This window comes from Falco cherrug, chromosome 4 (genome assembly GCF_023634085.1).
Source record: "Falco cherrug isolate bFalChe1 chromosome 4, bFalChe1.pri, whole genome shotgun sequence".
NCBI lineage: Eukaryota > Metazoa > Chordata > Aves > Falconiformes > Falconidae > Falco > Falco cherrug.
This window is the reverse complement of record NC_073700.1, coordinates 49,044,476-49,066,368: the sequence shown is the minus strand read 5'-3', so window position 1 is coordinate 49,066,368 and position 21,893 is coordinate 49,044,476. Positions and strand designations below refer to the sequence as shown.

Genomic DNA, 21,893 nt, shown 5'->3' with positions numbered 1-21,893 from the left:
GTCTCTGTGGGGAACGTTAGAAGGAACTTGAGTGTGTGTGTGAGACACAGGCCTGCAAGCATCGACTGAGCATCAGCAGAGGCCCACCACCAGCAGCCACAGCTTTGAATGCCCCTCTAATACATTTATTGCTCTGTGTATCTATTCTGTACTGTTGCAGAGGACAAAAGTCCATGTGACACATTCCAGCCTGAGAAGATGCTAGGACAGGAGGCAGGAGCATACACAGGAGGCTTGAGAGCTCAAAGCTCCGTTAGGCTGCAACAGGGGAAAGGGGAGCGTGGTCACCCTCTGTGCTCTGCTCCCGCGCTCGTGCGGGGAGGCAGCTCTGGTGCATTGCTCAGGAGAACAGGAGGGACGGATCCAGCCAGGGGATGGCTGTGGTGCAGTAGCAGCAGCTGTGCTTGGCTGCAGGAATGGTCTCAGGGTGTGCTGGTAGCACTTTGCTAGAGAGGAACGGCAGCTCCATCACTGCTCTCCTGTCCCCGCTGTCACCCTGCTGGCCCCACAAGTTCCCTGGAGATGCCCCAGCAGGAGAAGGGAGCTCTGCTAATCGTTGACAGCAAAGCATGCTCCCAGCTGCGAGCTGGTGCTGAGCACAAGCAGCAGCAATGATGTAACTCCCATGCTGGCATTTGACAGGGATCTTATCCTGACCGAAAAATCCTGTGGGTCCTGAGCCTGGATCCCCAGAATCCCCCTTGGCTGTGCCTCCTCCTTCGCCCCACTGCTGCCCAGAGGTGCCACCCACAGCCTCCTGCTCTGACCCCTGGCATCGACATCACTCCCCTCCCCCCACCCCACCCCACCCCCACCCCCGGTCCCACAAATGCTGGGACACTCCTCTGTGGCTCCCATGCACTGTTCACCTTGCACAGCCACCCCTCCTCATGGCACCCTGCTGCCCTGCACCCTCCCTCAGGGCCACCATCCTCCCCACAGCACCACTCCTTGTGCTCCCCCTGCACCACCGAATTTCCCCTGCATCCTCAAAGCAGTATCCCCGCCCCCGCAGCACTGCCCACCGCTCCACGACCCCCACACCCCCCACGTCCCCACAGCAACCCCACAAGTCACCTCGCTCCCCTGCATCCCTGCTGCATCCCTGGTACCCCCAAGGCTGGGCCTGCCCCCTGCATCCCCACGGTCACCCCCATGGCACTACCACCCCCCAGGCCAGCCCCCGTAGTGCCACATGGCCCTACAGCCACCTTACCCCCACCCTGCATTTCCACAGCAGCCCCATGGCACTACTCCTCCCTGCAGTTCCCCCCTGCTCTCCCTGCATCCCCAAGGTCCTCCTATGGTACCACCCCCACAGCAGCCCCCTACCATCCTGCATCCACACAGCCCCCTGCAGCATCACACTATATCACCCCCCCCCCGCTGCCACCCCCCCCCCCCTCCCTGCATGACAGCACATCCCCTTGTGTTCCTCACACCCACTGCATCCCCATGGCTTGCTGGGGTACCACAGCCCCCTGCATGTCCCACCCCCCCTACCACCCCCATTGCACCTCATCCCCTGCATGTTTACACCCTCCTGCACCCCCCCGCACCCCCTGCTTCCCATCTCCCTGCACCCCCCAACACCCCCTGCATCCCCAGGGTACCACACCCCTCCGCACCCCCTGCATCCCCAGAGTACCACATCCCCCCAGGCACTACCTCCCCCACACCTTCCTGCATCCCCACGTTATCCCATCCCGCTGCCATCCCGCTGCTACCCACTCCCCCCGGCATCCCCCTGCTCCCACCTCCCCCGCATCCCCGCACGGCCCCCACACCCTCCTGCCTCCTCACAGCCGCTGCATCCCCCCGCTACCACACCTCCCGCATCCCTCCACCCCCCGCATCCAACACTCCGCCCTCCCCCCTCCGAGTCCCGGGCCCCACCCCGCCACCCCCCCCCCCCCCCCCTCCGCAGCCCAATCAGGGCGGGTTGGACGAATTCAAACCCCGGCCCCGCAAGCGCCGGTGGTGGTTCTGTTTCGCTCCCCCGGGCGGGGAAGGACGCACCGTTGATCGGCCGGGACCGGGGTCGGTCCGGATGGGCTCCGGGAGCCGCGGGGCGGCTGAGGCCCCCCCCCGCCGCCCGGAGTACAGGTGAGCCGGGGGCAACCGGGCTTGGGGCGGGGGGGCCTCGGGAAAGTTTAATCGCGGTATTACCGGGGCGGCGGCTGAGCCCCGGGGCTGCGCCGGGCGCCGCCCGCCAGAGGCTCCGCAGGGGCGGCGGGGGGGGCGCTCCCGGTGCCGGCTGCCCCCCCACCGCCCCTCGCCACGAGCTGCCTCGGCTAGGGCTCCCGGGGGCTTCGGCGCCCACCCTGCGGGGAGGTGGGGTGTCTCAGGGGTGGGGGTGCTGCCGGGGGGCCTGTGACAGCTTGGGGTGGGGGGATAATAAAAAGATTTTGGAAGAAATATCGCTACTAGATGAAGCAATCGGGGTGGGTGTTCTGGGGAAGGAGAAGTGGAAAACGGGGAATTTCTGCAGCTGCTGCAAAACTGCTGATTTTGGAGTTCTGTTGGCAGGAAGGGGTGGCTGTGAGACCCCCGGGCTGGGGGGCTGGGAGGGTGCCCACCCTCGGGTCGGGAGAGCCGCTTGGCTCGCAGAAACTTTCAAATGAAATCCAGCTGTTTTCTCCCTGCTGGAGCCGGGGGGGCTGTGTGGAAGCAGAGGAGCATTGCCCAGCGCCCTGGGACAGAGGAGCCAGCCCAAGCAGCCCCCCGAGGGAGTGGGCGTAATTTATATCTTGGCCCCCTTGGGAAGAGTTGGAGCTGTGGGAGCTCCCCATGGGATGCCGGCAGCTTCAGTGAGCCCTGCCCATGGCGGAGGGAATTCGCCTCTCCCGAGCCTTGGGAAGACTGGGCTTGCTGGAGATGCTTTTTGGTGCAGAGCCTCACACTAAACATGAGGATGAAAGCCGTTAGGGGCGGCAGGTGTGGATTTGACAGTGGTTAGGGGCTCTGCCGTGCTTGACTCCCATCCTTACCTTCCTGCCATTCCCAGAGGTCTTCTGCTTCCTCCCAGCTATTATTATTTGCCATAAATCTGCCTGAAAGGAGGCAAAATCCCGAGGCTGGCAGGGCAGACCTGTTTGCAGTATGGGTGAAGCGTGACTCCGGTTCTGTCTACTTGACGAGTCTCCCTCTGCAAGTGCCTCGTCACCCCGGGCTCGGGCTGTGATGCTGTAACCAGCTACCCCAGGCCTCCCGCCTGCCCACTCCAGTACCTGTCACCGTGGGGCGCACATCCAGCACTGAACAGACCCACCGCACCCAGTGGGAACTTGTTGTCCCAGTAACACCCAGTTTGCAGCTAAGCGGGCAAGGCCCCTGCAAGATAATAAAAAAACCCACCACCAATCTGGTGGTGTTCTTCGCTTTTAATACCATTAGGATTTTTTAATATCATTAGGAGTGTGCCAGTCTTTGGGTTTGCAGCCAGGAGGTGGTGGGCATCCTCTAGGTTTGCTCTGGGGAGGATGTCCTGGCGGAGCCTTGGTAGGGCTGGTGCATGGGATGGGAGGTGGGGAGGGTTGTCGTGGCAGGTGGGCTGGGTGGGAACAGGTTCTGTCGTCTTGTACCTCTGGTCTTGTCTTCGGCAGCACAGCCCCAGGCTGCTCCTTGCAGGCAGTAAAAGTGCAGATCTTTGGGTGAGGCTGTGCCCTGGGGAGCTGTGTGGGTCCTGTGCTCAGCGCTGCTCCTCATGCCTCTGCTTCCATCGGGGAGACACCTGGCATCACCTCTGCAAGCCGTAAGCACCTTGCAGGGGTGAAATGCCCAACCTGCAGGTCCCCTCGGGGAGGATTTGGTGCTGCTGCAGGGATGCACAGCCACGCTGCCTGCTTGCCAACCTGCTCCCCAGGCTGGGAGCGGCCGGTGGCTCTCACCAACGTGCTGTCCACCTGTTGCAGGTGGCACTGGCTGGGCAACGTAGGCAAGTCCTGCTTCTGCTGGAGAAATCTGCTCTGTTTCCCTTAGCAGTTGGCCAGCCCTGCTGCGCTGCCTGCAGCGCTGCTGGGGCAGCATTCCCAGCCCTCAGTGGGGATGGAGTGGGCTGCACACCAGTGACCAGCGCCTGCTTGGTGACCACAGCGCTGGAGGCTGTGGGTGGGCGCTGGAAAGCCAGAGGGTTACAGCAGCAGAGCTGGCTTATCGGCTCTGTGGTTTCTTCACAGAAGCTGACATGGGTGGCAGAAGGGGGTGGCATCCTCTGCCTTGTGGCTCTGAACTATCTCCCATCGCCAACTGTCAGTAAATCCTGAGCCGATGTGTTTTCTGAACAGCTGCTCCTGGGAAGAAAACACTGTTGGGCTGTCAGGCGCCTGGGAGCTGCTCTGATTTTACTGCAAATATTCTCTACAAAGTAAAATTGATGGATCTGAATCTAATATTCTGAAGGGGAGCTTAATGGCCATTAGGCTGTTTCTTTCCAGCTTGGAGTGCAGAGCTGCACCATTTAACTGAAGGATTAAAGGCATAAAGATAAATGGAGAGGGCTGCCAGATGGGTGGAGGGTGGCAGGGGGCTGGCAGCTCCGGGGCATGAGGCCAGGAGATGAAGCACAAGGACCTAGAGCAGAGCCGGGGGAGGCTGCTGGAGGCATGGCAGGAGCGAGGTCTATGGCAGGAGCTGCTGCCTGCTGGGGCAGAGCTGCCGTGACCCGAGGAATGACCTGTAGTGTGGGTCTGAAATGACCAAGCCCGCAGGGATCGGCATCCCTGAAGTCCTCGGTCCTGGCTCTGCCCTCAGCAGTGTTCTGCTTGTGGCTCTTGAGCCTGTGGACCCTTTTGGAGCCAGGAGCCAGTCCCTGACCTGCTGCCCAGCGTGGTCCTGAGGTCCTTTCGATTGCACTGTTGAGACAAGCAGAGCAACTCCTTGGGCAGGGCTTGGGCTCTGCATGTGCTGGGGAAATAAACTGCCTGTTGTGGCCTGTCAGCTGGCCCCTTCCAGGCTGTGCTGTGGCTCCTGGAGCTGCTGCATGGCACCTCTTCCCTGCGTAGCTGACTGCCATTTAACCGGCTCTGAGCCAAGAGCTTAGCCCAGCTTCAGGCACATCTTTTGCCTGCTCTGAGTTGTCCCTGGTTGTTGACGTCAGGCCAGTTCTTGGTGCTTCCCCAAATAAACCCCAAACGTGCCCCTGCCCCATGAATCTGCTGTTGTTCCTGTGGGTGTAACTGGGGCTCTCGCCTGCCCTTGGCTCCACAGCACCATGCACTGTGTCCAGCAGCTCCGCGGTGTCCAGGGGAGGGGATGGTGTCCCCAGATCTCAGCTTGCCTCATTGCTGCCTGCTCAGCCCCATCTGCAATCGATGCTCTCCCACAGCGTCACCAGCCAGTGGGTACTGGGGCAGTGGCTGAGGGGTAGAAGGACGATGCTGGCCATGGGAAGGTATTCCTGGCAGTTGTTCCTCTCCACAGCACAGCTCAGTGTTGGTGCTGTGGCTTGGTGGCTTTGGAGGAAGAGGGCAGTGGTCTGTGGTGGTGAGAGTCTGTCCTGCCTGCAGGAGGCTGGGAGATGCTGCCCACATGCTCCCTGGGCTAGGGTCTGCCACGGGTGCCTGCCCTTAAGTGCTGGTTTTGCGGGGAGAAGGGCATGAGCAACAGGACCTGGATCTCCCCACCTGGCCTCTGGCATGGAGATGCTGGAGATGCCAGCACTCCTGTCACGCTCATCCTGGGCGTGGGCTGTTGCTGATCTCATCTGCAGGCTCTGAGATTGTGGAGCAGCCTCCAGTCTGAGTGCTGCTTGGGGAGGAACAAGCTGGGTTTAGGCTGGGGTGGGGAGTTCCTGGAGGGGTTACAGGGTATGGTGGTCAGCAGCCCCTTCCGAGGACAAGTTCTTAACTCCTGACCTGGAGAGTGGCTGCTGGGGTAGCTTCAGCATAGCGCCTGGATCTCACCATGGCATCCTCCCCGCAGGCTCTTCATGTGTCTTAGCTGACACCTGGCAGTGGTAGCCCTTGGCCAGCTGGACCAGGTACCCCACTTGTAGGTGCAGGGAGTGAAGCCACAGAAATGAGCACGTCTCTCTGGGGATCCATGAAGACACAAGGTTCAATGCTGTAACAGATCTTGAGCAGCTTCTGTAGATCCCGTGGGACCCAATCGCTTGATTATTATTTTTCTTATTATTAATATTTTTCTCTCCCAAGATCTGCAGTGACAGCAGCTTTGGTTTGTTAATTCAGACGAAGTGCCTCTATTTCATCTCCAAGTTTCTGGGTCCCCTGCAAACAGGCTATTTCTCCAAGAAAGGAGACCAGAGGTGTTTCTCACCATAAGTTAGGTTGCTCACAGTCTTCACCTCCATGCTGACTGCCTCCATCCCTGTTCATAGGGATGTGCAGCTGGACAGTGCTGCATCTTGTGGCACTGCCACCTGCCCTCATCGTGTGGCTCTCCTACCCCAGCAGCACAAGCAAACCAGAGCTGCTGCGGAGCCCGCGCAGTCACCTGGTAAGGTGGCTCTGAAAGCATCTCTAAGTGCCCATGCTCTGAGCATGTAAATTCTTCAATGCATTAAATAAAATAAAGAAATAAATCCAAGGTGATAATAAACCAGAAAGCGATAGGCCAAGAAAAGCAGCAATAAATGGATAAACAGCCTTCGGGGAAAAGCGGAGCCATTCATTGCTCTCCAGTGCACCTCCAAGCAGAGGCACACCAGGCACGTGGGCAGACATACATACATACATATGTCTTCATAGGTATCTGTGGCAGCGTGTATGGGGTCACGCATTGTCCCTGCAGTGTATGCAGGAGTGTCTTTGCCATCCTTCGTCATAGTCCAAATTTTCAGCGGGGCATTGAGGGTGGCCCAGCTCGGGGTGCTGCGGCTGCAGGCTCTGCTTGTGGGGTGGAAGATCTTGGTGCAGTGCCAGCTCTGGCAACGCTCATGGCATTAAGGTGAAAAATCACTGTGAAGCCCACAGTGCTCTGCCTTGGAGGAGAGATTGTGCCGTCTCACTGCCTTTTTCCCTTTCATGCAGCCTGGTTCGTACCTCACTTTGAGCTGAGATAAACCTGTCAGCAAGCTGTTCTGGATCTCGCAGGGTTTGCAGGTTCTTAAGACCAGACGGGGCTGCCCTAGACAGCCCTTGTGTCCTGCTGTGGTACGTCACTTCCTATTGTTTGTGTTGCTGTGGCCTTTAGAGACTTGGCCGCAGCATAGGGTCCCGCTGGGGACAGCGTGGGGTGCAGGCACAGAGGTGGCAGCCCACCTTAGGGAGCTGGTGATCTAGAAGAATGGGGAGACCTCCAGGCCACCATGGCAGGAGTGCAGGGACCAAGTGACAAGCAAACCATTGTCTGCAACCCCCACCAGCCCCAGCATTCGCTCTCCTGTCTGCCCTGTCCTTATTGCCTTGCTCATTTGTCCTGGCCCGTTCCCACCACCACACCACCTCTCCTGGCGTTGGTTGCACCTTCTCCAGCCATTGCCTGTGCCTTTGCTCCTCTTGGTTGTGCGCAACCAGCCCCAGCTCTCCCCAGAGACCTCCCCTGCCTCGGCCAGCCTGTCCCCATCCCTCCCCAATGCTTGGGGCCCCTCTGCAGAGCCCAGTCCCTGAGCATGGGGGACAGCTGGACCTGGGGGGCAGCCCCATAGAGCTGTACCACATCGGAAATGCTCCTGGGCTTGGGACGTACCAGTGAGTGCAGAGATGAATTCACAGGACCCTCTGCTGGTGCAGATGGGCTGCATTGCAGATTTGCGAGTTTGTCTTTAATTGTGTCAGGCATGTGTGCTAACGAAGGGATTAAGGCCTGGAAGGCTGGATGATGCAGGCCAACTTTTCCTTGCTTGTTTCAAGGTCTTGTGTTTCACAGTATTCTCTGGCTCTCCTCTTCTTTCTCTCCTGCATTCCTGGCCTCCCCCTGGAGCAGCCGTCTTGTTCCCCCCTCTACAGGATCCAGTGATGCTGATCCACTGGATGGACATGGACCGCTTGCCCCAGCCCTCCGTCCCCACCAGCTGGCCAAGCCTTGCCCATTGACAGAGAGCCATGGGGATGCTCTGTGTGAATCTGGGCACCGTGTCACCGAGGTGATGGGGGAGGAGCAGGGTCCACCTTGCTGAGGCTGTACAGTGGGTCAGAGCGAGGGTGATCCACTTACAGACAAATATCAGAGGAATAATGTGACCACGAGGGTGAATCAGGGAGGAGGGAGGCTGCTCGGGCTGTCCTGCGTTACCTTCTGCTTCACCACACTGAAAACCCCATGGCTGCTGCCACTCTGTGTGAGCTGGACCTTGCTCCTGTGGGAGAGGCAAGGACTCGCCTGCAGCGCTGGAGGGAGGTAGGTGTCGGGACATGACGAGGTTCACAGCCAAATGCAATACAATGCTCCTTGATCCCTGCCCCAGAGTGCAGAGACCACGTCAGGTTCTGCAGCCTGGTGAAAGATTGACTCGGAGAGGTGACTGGGCACAGAGCTGGTTTTGGTTGGGGGTCACGTTGCCATCTGCCCCGGGACTGCTCCGAAAGAGTGGTGCAATGCTTAACCCCTGCTTGGGCAGACCCAAACCCCTCTGGCTGTGCCTGCCTTTGGCCAGCGATAAGCTAGGTGTTCCCTTCTCCCTGGTTTGTACACTGTGCATTGGCAGCTTGGAGCACTTCTCCAGCAAAGATTGGGATGTGCTCCAGGGCTGGACACCTTCCTGGGAGAGGGAGAAGTGGTCAGTGATGCTCTGTCTCCTGTGGGGAGCAAGGGCTGCTGCAAAGGATGCTCTCTGACAGCCTGCTGTCCGCTGCAGAGAGCCACGGGGTGGGGAGCCGTTCTCATTGCCCAGCCGTGAGATCCTCTTTGTTCCAGGTCAGGAGCACATGAGGTGCAACCAAAGCTCCAACAAACCCACTGGGGAGGTGGGTGATGACTGAGAGCTGCTGCCATGGGTACAGTTACGCCAGCAGACCTACCTACTAGCTCATCTTTGCTTGATGGTGTTGCCGTAAATGATGATGGAGACTCCGGAGCTGTGTGGGACAGGCAGATCAGTAACACCCCCCAGAGAGCAGAGCTCAGCTGGTCACAGCAGAGAGAACCTCATCCCCATCAGCCAAGGAGCTCTTGGCCCTGCCAGAAGGTGACGAGCCAGGGTTTGGGGTAGGGACCATGTGTCTCTGGGTTGTGATTCTCTTTTCCAGTAAGAGAAGTCTCGCCAGAGGACTCGGGTCAGCCACCCTTCCTGGCGTGCCAACATGCTTCCAGGAATGAGCAGAGGGATGCATTTCTCGGCTCTTACGGGGCAGGCAAGCAAATCAAGAAGCATTGACAAGTGCTTGGCATTGCGATGGCACAAAGTGTCCTGGCACAAGGGGCCTTGGTGCTATTAGCAAGGGGAGTACAGGACCGGCGCTGCCGGGGAGCTTAGCTATCTGGCGCTGTGCCGGAGCCCGGCTCGGGGACAACTGGATGAGCTGCAGCCCTGAGTGGGTGGGTGGATGAGACACAGGTCTCCACTGAGCGTGGTCCTGCTTCAACAGGGCTGATGGTTTGGCGTTGCAGACAGGTGGTCCCATCTCCCCTGTCTGCCCCGCCTGTTCCTGCTCTGCACACACAGCGTAGGGCTGGCACGGTGCGTGTGGGAAGGGAGAAACAAGGATTTGGGGTCTCTTTGTTGCCTGAGGCTCTAGTTCTTGGGATGCTCCTTCCCTCCCACTGCACCTCGTGCTCTGCTTCCCAGGCTCAGAGATACAGGTCTGACCCTTAAGGAATATGGGACCAATCCTGAATTTCCCTTCCCCAGTGGGAAATAGCAGCAGTGTCAGGGCTTGGGATAAAAAGCAGCATGACCTGCAGCGCAGCTCTCCGGCAGTGAGTGCTGGACTTCGGGAAAGGGCTCCAGGTGATGAAGCCCACCTAGAAGGAAGCATCAGGCAGGAGCTAAGTGCCTTTGGCTGCTCTGCAATGCCTGTTGGCTTCGTGGCAGAGTGCCCGATGCGATCCTGGTGAGCCTGGGCTCCTGATGTGGACAGCCTCTGTCTGCTGGGGGTCTGCATGTGCAAGTGATGTGGGGGTCCCTGGCTGGTGACCCGGGTGAGAGAGGGCTTCAGCAGTCCTGGTGCTGAGCTGCAGGGGCAATACTGCTGCTGTGGTCCCCAAACCAACGTCCACCCCCCCGAGAGGGGGGCAGTGTGGGCTTGTTTCCCCCTGATTTCATATGCTGAGTACAGAGCTGCATGGTCTAGCTGTGAGAGTGGTGATGGGATGTGGAACTATTGTCTCTGGCAGCTGGGTGGGACTTTCCTGGTGCTGATATTTCTGGGAATCAACCCGGGAAGGGCCGGGTCCATTCTGAAACCCTGGGTTTGCAGGGAAGAGCCCCTGTGCCCACTTGGCTTCAGCATGAGCTGGCTTGGCTGAGCTCTCAGCAGCACTGACCTTGAGGGAGGCAGGAGGGCTCTGGGGGGGGCTAACGCCAGTTCTGTGAGCGGTGGGCTCAGGAATTCTGCAGGACTTTCTGCACCAACCAACACGTACCTGCAGATTAAAATGTCTTGACAGCACTCCTACCAGGTGGAGGGCAGGGGGAAGTGACCGTGTTGTAAGGCTGCCTCTGGCAAGAGTAACAGGACAGCTGAATCTACAGAAGCCAGAAAACCCTTCCTGCTCTGAAGGTGATCTTTTGGAGCCTCTAGAAGATCCCCAGGGCTCATTAGCACCAAAATATCTGCCAACAGCAGATGAATATAGCAGGCAGCATCAGACGTCAGGGCTATCTTTTGCACTGCTGAGTAAGTTTGGAGGAGGGATTGGAGAGCCTTGCCCTGTGCTGGGCGGGTATCTGAGCTGGCTCCAGCCAAGACTTTACAAAAGCAAGGTCCTTTGCCCCCATGACCACTAAAAAGCCATCAGGCCAGGCAGGAGCGTTAAGCCTGGCCATCCCGTTTGGGCCACTCATACCACCAGTCCAGCACGGATTCCTTGGCCATGGTCTCATTCACTGGAGAAGCTGTGAGTGGCTTTGGCTACAGCCTGGACTAAGGCGATGATGATGATGGGTCAGAGGGATCTGCTTGAGCCCTTGCTGTGATCCAGGGCAGTGCTGCATCTGCAGTGGGTTCATGGTTGCCCTAGTGCTCTACATCTGGCAGCTGGTTTCTCGTGCTATACACCAGCTGTGACCACCCCACAACACATCCCTGGAGCAGACTCTGGGTCTGGTTAGACTCCAGAGGCTCCACAGCCTCACCTTGATCCACACAGTAGCTCCCAGTTCCTTTGCCTGCATGGCCAGTTTGCTGCTTGTTGAAGTGTCGCTGGTGCTGGGGGAGTGCTCCAGATGCTGGGAGTTGTGACAGAAGTAAGATTCGATTAGCACCTTCCCTGCGGGAAGCAGGAATGGGATACCCTGGCTTCCTGCAGCCTTGTGTCTCTTGCCGCTGATGGTAGATAACAGTACTTGGAGTCAGTAGCAATCTGCTCCAGTCACGGGAACAGCATCGATTTTACACAAGCTGGAGACTTGGCCCTGGAATCGATCTGCATTTTTATCAGCACATCTCAGCTGACAGGAGGTGTTTTGCCACTGCTGCGGAGGAGCTCTCTTCTGGGATTGCTGTTGTTGGTTGCCTCAGCTCTTCGGGTCTTCTGCTTGGTCCTGCAATGTCAAGCACCTGCCTGCAAAAATTTGGAGGGCTGTTCTCCCCGTTAAAACTCTGTCGGGGGCTGCAGCGTGGCTGGGCAGCCCCCACTGCCAGCCTTGCAGCCTGCAAACAGCTGCGGTGCTTCGTGGAAGGGGGAGACCAATTCCAGCAAGGTTTTGCCTTCACTTCTCTCCCTCCCTCTCCTGCTTCCCTTTGAGCTGTACAGGTGGAGGGGATAAATTCCAGAGGATTCAGCTGCCAGAGGCAGGGTGTTTACTCTTTTTTTCCTGTGATGTTCCTAGACGAGAGTGTTTAGCCCATGTTGGCATTTGAAAACTTCATTTTCCCTTTGGATTTATTATTGTGTGTGGGTGCTGGGTTGGAGAGCATTTGTCAGTCCCACGGCAGAGGAAGCTCTGTAGATGCTGTTTCATCAACTTGCCTCTTTGCAGGGCTCTGGCTGTGCCGTTTGTCTGCTGTGCACCCTCCAGCCCTGCTCTTTTCTGGCTGCTGTTCTCTTCTTGCTGCCTTCTGAGTTGGGCAGGAGCCACTTGGAGCCGGGCTGAAGCCATTCCTGTCCCTGTTGGAATAGATGGGATAGTTGTCTCCAGGGGAGAGGTCTGAACAGGTCTGTGAGCCAGCAGCAGGGCTGGACTTCTCATTTGGAGAGCAGAAGCTTGGTGGATTTAATAGCGGGAGTCCTTGGTTCAACCCTTGGTTGAACCCTTTCCAGTCCGATGGGGCATGGTGCCCGCGTGTGGTTTCACGAGCGTTCCCCTCTGCCCAGCAGTCGCCTCCCTTTACCTCCTGGCTCTTCCCCTTCCCCGGGCAGCCCAGGATCCAGGGGCTGAGCTACAGGTGCCTCCCCCCGCATGGCAGTGAGCTCCCCGAGCTGGGGGGGGCTTGGCCACCTGAAGGTGTCAGCAGTAGGGTGGGCTGTGGCCAGGCATGTCCTGAGCTGTGGATGTTTGTAGCCCACCACAGCCCACAGTGGTGGGCTGACCGAAGCCCAGTGTGGCAGGATGGGGAATGGCCTCAGGTACCTGCCCGTTAGCTCCCAGGAGCCCCAGGAGATGTTTCAGATCCTGTGCAGATGCCAATAGTGGCCAGACCATGGCTTGGGTGGATGATGTGGACTTCTCAGTGATGACGTGGGGCAGCTGAGCTGCTGTGGTCCTTAACGCAAGGATAGATGTGGAAGAGCCCTCACCAGGGCACGTTCCTTCCTCTGCCTGGTGCCTGCTCTCAGCGTGTGGGCAGCAGCTTGGGCTGGGATCCTGGCCTGGCTTCTGGAGACTTGGCTGGTGGACCCAGGAGCTCTGTGGAGCTGTGGATGTTGTAACAAAAAGCAGAGTAATATGGGACAGCGGAATTTGGAGACAGAGTGGTCTGGCAGACTTGGACTGAAGAAAGCCAGTCCCAGGACAGAAGCGATTTTGCTGAGTGAATTGAGATCAAAGAAGGGGTGGTCCGACCACCGTCTCCAATGGGTGGGGGTATAACTGGCAACCACAGGTGAAAGCTGGTGCTGGTGTAAGAGCCAGCATTGCAGCTTTGCTGTGAACACCTTCTAGCTGCAACCCCCCCCCCCCCCCCCCCCCCCCCCAAACATCGGCTTTGGGAACAGCCTTGGTGAGGAGAGGCTGAGCTGGGTTTGGCAAAGCAGGATCCATTTCTGGAACGATGTGTACAACCTTGGATTGCACCAGGGCTGGCTCCTGGGTCCCTTCCAGTCCCAGGTTCCTTGTCACCGAGCAAAAGAATTACTAAAACTCCCCAGGCACTTGCTGTGTCGCAGCCCTTGTCTTTGGTGTTACTTCGGGCTGAGCTAAGGTGCGAGAAGGCACAGTCCTGGCTAAGAAGAGCACCCTGCGCAGTTCCTCCTCGTTCCTCCCTCTGCACGCTTTCGCCTGCTGGCAGACAGGGAGCCCAGAGCAGCAAAAGGGGTTGGTTTCACATGCTGCCGTTGCTGGAGCTGATAAATGGAGCAGCTTTGGGCAAAGCTTAAGCTGTCTTGCCAAAATGGCTTGAATAATTCAAGTCCTCAAGGAGATGTTTGCTGATTTGGAAACATGTGCTGATGCGCAGGGCTGAGGGGTACCACCCGAGCGGGGCAAGGCATTAATTTAAGGTTGCCTCTGTTGATGTTTTCTATTTTCCTCTGAAATGGGAGCTGCAGTTGAGCACGCTGCCTGGCAAGCACTGGGGTTTGGTGGTGATGTTGCTGTCTGAGCAGGAGGCTTGTCAAGAAACGATTCGATTTCATCCCACGAGCAGACAGTGCCAGGCTCCAGCTCTTCCCCTCTGCCTGACCTCAGAAGGAATTGTCGCTCCTGCACAGTGTGGTGCAATCCAGCCCTGCCTGGTGGTGTCCCAGGCAAAGCAGAGTCAGCCCTCCTTCCACCAAGCAGGCTCAGTGCGGGGTGGCATGGCATGGCATGGGATGAATGGGATGCTCCTCTTGCAATTGTTATCTTCTTCTCAGGTCATCCCACGTTCCACCAGATCTCAGAAATATGCTCTGAAACTGGGAAGCAGTGTTGAAGGGTGAGAGCAGGAAGCCTTGGCAGAGTTTTTCTTGCGTGGCTTGGTTCTCTGTTGCAGATGCATCCTTCTGCTGTCTTTCTGCAGAGCCCTGTGTGTTCCCAACATTGCTCCAACCCTGCCAGAGAAAGCAGCAGGACTTGAGGGAGTTAAGAAGGACCAAGAGGGTTGACAGAGCAAGTTGAATTTTATTAGCAAAGAAAGGGAGTAAACTTCCCAACACATAAAGCTGTTATAAAGTAATCAATTGTTCTTTGCGTCTGCTGGCACAAGATGAAAAGCGATCAGTTTAGTTTAGAGCTAACGAGATTTAGGTTAGATATGAGTGAGATGCAGATTGGTGACCAGGGAGTTCTGGGAGAACCCCTTCAGCTGCATTTTAACAAAGTGAGTGACTGTTCTGAGTATCCTTGGACTTATTTCAGTGCTGGGCGCAGGTGGTTTCTGGAGATCCCCATGCTTTCATGAGACCAGGACTTCCCTTATTTAAAACCTTCCTGAAGATAGCTCTAGGGGAGCTTGTTGTGGTTTTGGTAGTGCCAGCTGCACACGTGGTGCTGTCAGACCTGCGGTGCTGCAGGGTGGCAGGGGAGTGGGCGATGAACTCTGGTGCATTTGCAGCCAGCCTGGGTTGTTCTTCTGGGGGGGATTCAGCTCCATCAGCCACAGAACACCCAGGCACCGCCATGCATGTTCCTGCACATGAATGGTGGCAGGCAGGACAGCAACCCAGACAAAGAAATAATTAAAAATCACTTAATTGCAGCAATGGATTTCTTTGGAGTAGTGTATTTGCCCACTTGCTAAATAATTCATAGAAGAGCCTAGTAATTAAATGCTAAAGATGTTATTTGCTTAGCATTGTTTGTACCTATATTACTATTTAAATGCAAGAAATTACCAAGTCATTTAATTGCTAATTAAAAATAATAGTTACTTACCATCTTAGAAGAATTAGTTCTGTGTATTGTTTGCACGGAGCACAAACACTAATACTTTCTTTCTAGGCAGTTATCTTGCAAACTTATCCCTGTGTTTGTGTGGATGGAAGGCACATACCCCATCTTCTTTTAATGGCTATTAAAAACATGAGGAAAAATGCAAATTAAAACCAGTGAAGCAGCACCAGCTGCCTGTGGGGAATGTCTAGCTTTGTTCCCCATCTTCCTCTCTCATTTCCCCGCAGAAGGTCCCCTGGACACCAGCCCCTGTTGCACCTGCACTTACCAGCTCTCTCGCTGCATATGGCCTTGGCCTGTGCGTAACGCACAGCACGGGGGTGAAGGTCCTGGAGAGAGAGAGCAGTCCCAGACATCCAAGACGTTGTCCTCAAGCTGGGAGTGACAAATAGGCTAAAAAGGCATTTTCTAATCCCTGAGACCTGAGCTTGTTGGGAAAGGCCCTGGAGGAGGCAACGTGATGTGCTGGGATGCTCTGCAGTGTGCAGAGGCGTTAGGAGGGTGAATTAGATGTAAGAGCCAGGGACTGGAGGGCCCAGTCTTATGGATGGCTCTAGAAAGGAAAAACCAGCCAGGGCTACTGGATCAGGTGAGGCGTTTGGGTGCAGGTCAGTGGTGCGTTGGTCTGGGTTCTCCAAGGAGCAAAAGTCTGTGTAGGCACACCGGGGAGTGTGTACTTATTGGGGTGCATGGGAAAAGGGGGGGTATAGGTGTATGTGTGTGAAGGGGATGCACTGCGTATGGAGGCTGTGTGCATCTGTGGTGGGCGCAGTGAGTGCTGGGGGGGTATCAGGGGTGATTGCAGCCTGCAGGTGCTCTTGGGGGGGGTGTTGGGTTTTTGGGTAAGGGACCGTGTCTGCACTTGTACGTGAGCCCTAAGAAATAATGCTGGTTCAGCTCTCCTGAAGGGAGCTTGAGGGATGCACTAAGGTCTTGCTCTGATGAACTCGTCATTCAATATTTGCAGTGGGTCACGCGCTCCCCATCGCGAGTGCTTGCTCAGTGCCGGTTCATCACCTGGCTGCTCCAAGTGATTCACTCGCAGTGTTTCACACTGGGAGGGGGATGGGCCACACTCACAAGGCGAAGGCAAGGCTGTGTCCCTGCAAGCGAAGTCTGGGTGCCCTTTCGGAGCTCTTCCAGGCACGTACGTGCAGACAGGGGTGGTGCAGGTGGGCTCCGAGGGAAGAGGGAAAGCCTCCCTCCCCCCCGCCACGGGGTACTCAGCCTGACCCACTCGAGGGTGCCCACCTGCATCACATCCTCACCACATCTGGTGGGCCCAGAGCTGACCTGGAGTGGCTTCTCCCGGTCACAGGGAATTAGTGCTGGAAGACAGATTGCATTTCCTTAGACCTCTATGGATGGAAATTTCCTGGCAGTGTTTTCATCAGCATCCTGATGTTTTGGTCAATATTGTCTATGGGAAACTTAACTTTGAGGCAAAATGCTGTTTTCTTTTCCAAACCAAAACATCCAGTTTCAAATGCTAGTTAAGATGACAGGGATCTGCATTATACAACATGTTATTACAGTGTTTAATGCTGAAGCGGGGACCAGGTTTGTTCCTGTGAGCAATGGGAATGTTTCATTCCGGGAATCTACATGTGGAAACGTTCACCTCCCGGTGAAATCAGCCTGATGGGGTCTCTGAGGGCATCAGCCCTGTCCCTGGGGGTACTCGTGTCCTATCCTTACACCTCCTCCCAGACTGAGAGTTGTCTAGAGCAGAGGACATGGGTATCTGTAGCCCAAAGAGGGGTCTGGAAGAGGCTCTGAGCTGACCAGGGCTCCAGTTTACTGAAGGATTCAAATAATCGTTAATAATAGCCTGCCAGTTTCTGTCAGACTGGGTCATTTACTTCTATTAAGTGATAATCAGAAATCTGAGGTGATGCCTGTCCTTTAACTGAGATGTGCAGGCAGCTTTTGTGAAGGACAGTTTGATTCCCACCCTCTTGGACTCTGGCCAGTGACGGGGACTGCTGGAAGGGGCAGAACTGGTCCTGACCACAGCAAGGTGTGCTGCTGCCTGTTGCCCCAGGGCAATGGCATTTCTGGAAGCTTTAAGGGGTTGTCTGAGTTCTTGGAAAGGAGTCCTTTAGCTCTGGTACCCTCTGCCCTTTCCACTGCTCCCTCATTTCACTCTCCAGTGGAGCTCTTCTCCTCACCTGTGTTTTGGTTGATGGTTCAGCTGACACCTCTCCTACATCATCCAGCAGTTGGCCTTCATCTCCTCAAGGGCACGGAGCTGACTCCTGGCCAACCTGCCCACCAGGACCTCCCCCTCCCCTGCTGCAGGTCTGCTTTCCAGCCCTTCAGCCCTGGTGTACAGCAGCATTCCGGCTCAGTGGCAGGACTTGGCATCTGCTGAGGCTTCTGTTCTTTCCTCCACCTTTCTGAGGTTTTGAGATCACATCTGCACCAGCACTGCTCTGTGAAAAACATCCCTTGGAGTCTGACTGTCCATGTGATTTTTCACACCCTCTATGCCATCCACTATACAGCCCTCACCTCCGCGGTTTGTTTTTGAGGATGCAATGGGAGGCTGCCAAAGACAAACCCTTTCTGCCTGCGCTTTAGCTAAGTGTGAGATTTATCCCAGTCGGTGGCAGTGTCATACCGCAGGTATCCCACATGGTATCGCCTGCCTGCCATAAGCATCCATGTCGGATGCAGTGAGCGTCAGGCTCTTCCACAGCTGGATCAGCTGGAGGACTTCAGAGACCCTCTTGAACATGAAAAAAACCAAAACAATGGACTTCAGTGGGCTGGGCTGGTGCTCCTCTGGAAGGACACCAAAAGCAGAGGGTGGGAGGTCACTCTGGGCTGGACATTTGTGCAACATATCGATACAGGCTGGGAAACAGGTCTGAGAGGTAGCGACCACAGCAGGAGCAGCGCTGAAGACTCAGCTGAGTTCTGCAGAGCTGCTGCTCCTCCGTGATCAACGCCTGGAAGAAAACCAAAATGAGCTCTCTGAAAAAATATCTGTTGGATGGAAAGACTGGGGGAGCTGTATATATATAATTAAGATGGCAGTTCAGTGATATAGAGAGCTGGAGCGCTCATTCTGCAGGCGCACCCGGCCAACGGTGTGTTTTGTTGAAAATGAAAGAGGTTTGGGGAAGCAGGGTGAATACTGAACGGGATCACACCTCCAGTGTGTGGCCGTGATTAACTCTCAGATCAGACCCTGGGCTGGAGGGTTGCAGTAGTTATGGCTTCGCTGCCATGACTCACCGGGGCTGATCAGAAGGGGGTCAATAAATTGGAGAAAAGTCAGTGATGAAAGTGACTGATGGATGAAGATGGGAAACAAAGGCTTTGTTGTGAAAGCTTGGGTGATCAGAGGTGTCTTCAGCATGGGGTACCAGTGCCTGGCTGGAGAACCACCACGTTCCACCCAGCAGAGCTGCACCTGATCCCAGCGGCTGAAAGACGAAGCTACATAAGCTCAGGCCAAGTACGGGTGCAGGTTTTAAGGGTATTATTCAGTTATCAACAGCACAGGAAGTTTTCAAAAAATGAAGCAATTCTTAAATAGCTGCTGTGAGAAGGATTTGCCTCAGGGCAGGTTATGCACTTCAGCTTCATGGTGTTCACTAGGAAATAAGCATGTAACGGGAGCAATCTATTGTGTGCTTATCTGTGGTCTGTTGAAACCGCGTTTCATGTTTCTAGCTGGACTCTGACAGCTGGTGCTGCTTTTCTTTTAAAAAAACCCCACCAACTGAACCCAAAACATCTTCCTGTGACACCAGGGGCCTGTGGCATCACAAGAGGTATGGGGAAATGGTGAGAACTGGCAAGTACTTCTTGCCTGAAGGACCTGAAAATTGGGAACCAGCATGGGTGCGGTTCTGGGCTTTTGGAGAGCCCTGGCTTTGCCTTCGCTTCCTCTTCCAGCCGGTTTCCTTCTCCCTTGCCAAGCTCAGCCATGGGCTGCTCCTGCCTTTGGATCCACTCACCCCCTAAGCTCCCTGGATCTGGTTGCGCCTCCCCCTTGTCCTCCCCTGCCCGGAGAGGGACACCTGTGGGAACATTATAGGCATCATGGGGGAGCTGGTCACCTTGTATTGCCTTGATTCCTCTTGCTCCTATGTCCCAGGTGCTCCCTTGAGATGGAGCCATCTCCTCCTAAAAGCTGTCACCGCTGTAGGATGCTTGGGGCTGCAGCCTGAAAGACTGCCTCCTGCTCTGGAAATCCATGTTTTGGGGCTGGTGGAGAAAACCTGAGATGGGCAGCCCTCTAGAGAGCTCCTAGGAGCTCAGAAGTGAATTTTGGCTCTCCTTATGCCAAGCCTGGGTCCTGAGGAGGGGACACTGCATCAGCTCCGCACCTGCAGTGTAGCGGCAGAGACCTTTCCTGCCAGCATGCTCATTAGGGTGTTTTAATTATTGAGACACTCATTCTAATTGTGTCCCCTGGTTCCTGTTCTGCTGAGATTACATCTGCTTCTCATTTTCTGCACGCTGGCTCTTCTCCAAGCCACTCTGCTGCGCATATGGAGCGTGCACAGGGGAATCTCACCCGATAGATGAGGGGGGGTGTGGGATGCTCATGGCCCCCCTCCACCTGCCGCTAACCACCAGGGAGGAGAGCTGGGAATGCCAGGGAGGGCCCTGGTGGCAGCCCTGGTCGTGGCTTGGTGACAGGTCATGTCCCCACAATGGCCTTGTGGACTGACCCTGTGCTTGTTCATGCAGCTGCCTGGTCCCAGTAGGGATGCAGCCATCCTTGCAAGCTCCCAGCAGAGCCTCAGGGCAGGTGTCTTCTGGACAAGGAGACTTTGCAGGTGCTTTGTATACCCAGCCCTAGAACAAAACCAAGGTTGTTTCTTTTCCTTGGTGCCCATCTACATTTTCAGTTCCACCACCACGGTACTGTCAGCTGCGTTGTCAGGATCTGTGTTATGCTCCTGAGTGCCCTGGTGTGGTTGAGAAGGGTTTGGAGAGCAGACTGCTCTCAGACACCAGCGGTGGGGAAACGGCTCTGTGTAGGAACGTCCAAACCTGCTGTCTGCTACAGGAGAGTTGGGGGGCTCTACTGGGTTGATCCAGGCTCTTTGGGCAGCGTCAATCACCTGCATCTCAGAGGCTTTGGGAGGTTCCTAGAGAGACCCAACAGTGTCCAGGCAAGCAGCTGTGTGTAACCACCGCTGCCACACCAGAAAATCTTTTTTGGTGAGCAGATCAAGGTTCCTGTGCCCAGGTCGGGGTATCCTCGGGGATGAGGAGGAGTACTGCCTGATTCCAGCTGGAATACTTCCCTGCTGGCCTAGGGCAGTGTGCTTGAGCTACTTTTTATATTTAACAGCACATCACCCTCTCTGTTCTTTATTTGCTAGTTGGGATTTTTAGACAGCAGTCATTACCTCTCTGCTGTTTTTTCACTAGGCTGAGCTCTTCTGGTCTCTTATCATAAAACTTCACATCCCATTGATGACCTGCACAGCTTTCCCTGCATCCAGCCCTGCTTGAGACTGTGTTTTGGACCTGCACATACTTTTCCAGGTGAGGGCTTGTAAAACCTTACCGTTATTACTTATCTCATTATCCTGGTCCTTCAGATTCCCTCTTCTTTATGGCTTAGGCTGCTTGATGTCCCTGTGATCTTTCCAGTGAAGTCCAAGTCTCCAATGACCTCAGGGATGCTTCTCAAACTGCCATCTTCCCCCCTTTTTTTTTTCTTTTCCTGCATGTTTCTTATTTGGTTGTGTCTGGCCAGTAACAGAACCTAAACGCAGTCAGCCTTCAGGGATGGGCTGTGAGGAACATCATTAAACCCATCTCTGTGCACTCCCTTTTCAGCACCCCCCTCACATCTTCCTCTCTGGCTGACAGCTCATCTGATTTCACTCACCATCACCTCCAGCCTAACTACGGATTTCTCACCATACCAAGTGCTTTGCTGAAATCCTGGTAGATGACATTAATTGGAATTTTCTTTCTATAAACAGCGATCTCACTGAAAGGAACTGTCAGTTTGCCTGGCATGGTCATACTCTGTTAATGCTGCAGGATTTTATCTTATCTCACATATATGTCTTTGCTTTGTTCCCAGCTTACTTTAGAAACCTTGAGTGCTGTTGTAGCTGGACTATACAGAGTCTGTAGTTGCTTATGTATCTATCGTTCTTTCTTCAGTCCAGGAACTATATTTGCTGTTCTCCAGAAGGAGAGTAATCAATAGCCTGTAATCACGTACCCTGGCTCAACATAGTCATTAGCAACCCCAGCTAAAGGTTCCTGACTTTAAGCACTGGTTTTCCAAGGGAGACACGGCATAGATTACCTAGTCCTGCTGATTAAAATGATCTCAGACTGATGCTCATCTTAACCAAGCTGTTCCCACTGGCCCAATGCCTGTCTCTCTTTCTGATCTGGCATCTTTCCTGCCCCCCCGGCTGCAGCTCGCATTCCCAGAGCAGTTAAGGTGAAGGCACGAGCCCTTCGCTCCAAAACCCAGCAAAGCCAGGACATCTGCGCCTGTTGTGACCCAGCTGGTCCACCTGCCAGTCAGGCTTGCCTCTCCGGTGATTTCTAGGTAATCTGAAGCAAAATAAGGCACCAGCTTCTCTTCCCTATGTCAAGCAGCTTTTCACTGAAGTCCAGACTCTCTGATTCTTCTCCTGCTGGCGTTGCTGAGTTTCTGGGAAAAGGAACCCATGGAGCCACCGCTTACTCCGGTTTCTGCAGTCCACAGCACATCATAAATAGATGTGGGTGGATGTGGTTGGAAGCTGAGTTTTTCCATGGGTGATCCAGAGGAACCCCCACAGGGGCAGAACCATGA

At 55.5% G+C, this 21,893-nt stretch overlaps 1 protein-coding gene across 2 annotated transcripts in view; it reads left to right on the top strand.

Moving 5' to 3' along the window:
• Positions 1–1,951: 1,951 nt before the first annotated feature.
• The window catches only part of CTXN1 (cortexin 1), a 38,988-nt gene continuing 19,046 nt past the window's right edge, over positions 1,952–21,893 (top strand). Inside the window, exons 1-2 of one of the 2 annotated variants that reach the window (XM_055710330.1) lie at positions 1,952–2,106; positions 20,495–20,611. The gene's annotated coding sequence lies outside the window, so the exon portion shown is untranslated. The remainder of the gene's footprint in view (positions 2,107–20,494; positions 20,612–21,893) is intronic. The other variant, XM_055710331.1, reaches the window with a different exon arrangement.